Here is a 1,780-nt window from a genome sequence, read left to right on the forward strand (position 1 = left end):
TGATTACCATGGCGTTGTGCATCAAGAATTGCTACCACAAGGTCGTACGGTAAACAAGGAGTATTACCTTGAGGTTATGCGGCGTGATTCACGTTTGCGTGAATCAATAAGAAAAAAACGTCCGGAAGTGTGGAAAGAAAATTCATGGATTCTGCACCATGATAATGCACCTGCGCACACGTCGTTACTAGTGAGTAGTTTTTTGGCCAAAAACAATACTATCATCATGCCTCAGCCACCGTATTCACCAGACTTGGCCCCCTGCGACTTTTTCCTCTTCCCAAAATTGAAAAGGCCCATGAAAGGACGAAGATTTGCGACGATTGAGGAGATTAAGGCTGCATCGCTGGAGGAGCTCAAGGCAATACCCAAAAGTGCATTTCAGAAGTGTTTTGAGGACTGGAAAAAGTGCTGGCACAGGTGCATTGTATCAGAGGGGGATTATTTTGAAGGGGATAACATAATTTTGGATAAATAAATGAATATTTTTTTATAAAAATGAAAAGTCACCTTACTTTTTGATCACACCTCGTACACTGTCAGTATTAAAAATCCATATATAGTTTATGTTACGACTATTACAGATTCTGACAATATGTATCAGTAGACTTATCTCTTTAGTAAAAAGAGGTGAAGTAATTACACATATAGGTGCAATATATGTATTCATGTGACACATTTTGTCACATTATCTAACCGAAAATGGCATTAAACCATAAAGAAAAGTGCTACGACCGTGTATACTGTCAAAATCTGTATTTTATGTCACATATATTACAGATTTTTAGTACTGACAGTGTGATTTAGAACGTAATCATATTTCAGACTGCGTTCTGTCTAAAATGCTCACACATATGAGCAAACCGAGTGTACCGAGCGACTGGAAACGGCGCACGGCTGGAAACAGCTGGAAACGTGAGTGCTCACAGCACTCACAGCGCATGAAAGCAATAAGAGCCTGAGCCTCCAGAGGGCGTAAGCGGACGGTACAAAATAAAGTCACTAGATTGATAAAGTACCGCAAACTCGCATCCATTTAGTCGCAAAACGCGGCCATTTCAAATTCACGCATTTGTATATACGTACTTTATTTGTGAAAATGAAGTCGTCGAGTATGTAAATCAATGTTGTTGAATTGTAATTAGTTTATTTATGACCAAAGAATATGTAGGAATGCTTAATTTATATGTTCTTTAGTTTAATATGGATTTATTTGTTGTAGAAGTTTTGTGCGTAAAAGTGCACGAAGGGTACGTGTAAGTACAGTTCGGAACTGTTCAGGAACACAAAAGTACACGTCGCCAATTGACCTCATGTGTACGTTGGTGCAGTTTGAATCCTGTACTACGTGCACTTCGGCCATATTGTCGCAACATTTCTGAAAGAGTTTGCGGTACTTTATCAATCTAGTGACTTTATTGCGTGAGAGTGGCGTCGCGACAGACTGTTTAGAGGTTGCATCTTTTTTTTTATATGACTGTGACTGTGTATTACACTATTTTCCACTCACAGCCCCTAAGTCGGGTAAACTCATCTCATACATCCATAATTTTCCTGATACTCAAAATAATATTTTCCCACTCCTTAAAAATCCCAATCCAAAATTAGTTCGATTACTCTTAGCTTTCCTCAAGTCTAATAACCTCAGCATTTAACACTCCCTACTCAACCCATTCCCCATGGTTGGGCTGGGATATTTATTTTCGTTTTACGCGGGAACTTTTATTTCCCCTATGTTTACTCCGTTACTCTAGCGCCTAGTTACGCGACTCGCCGCGCG

Source organism: Trachymyrmex cornetzi, unplaced genomic scaffold (assembly GCF_001594075.2).
Source record: "Trachymyrmex cornetzi isolate Tcor2-1 unplaced genomic scaffold, Tcor1.1 scaffold1586, whole genome shotgun sequence".
NCBI classification, from domain to species: Eukaryota; Metazoa; Arthropoda; class Insecta; order Hymenoptera; family Formicidae; genus Trachymyrmex; species Trachymyrmex cornetzi.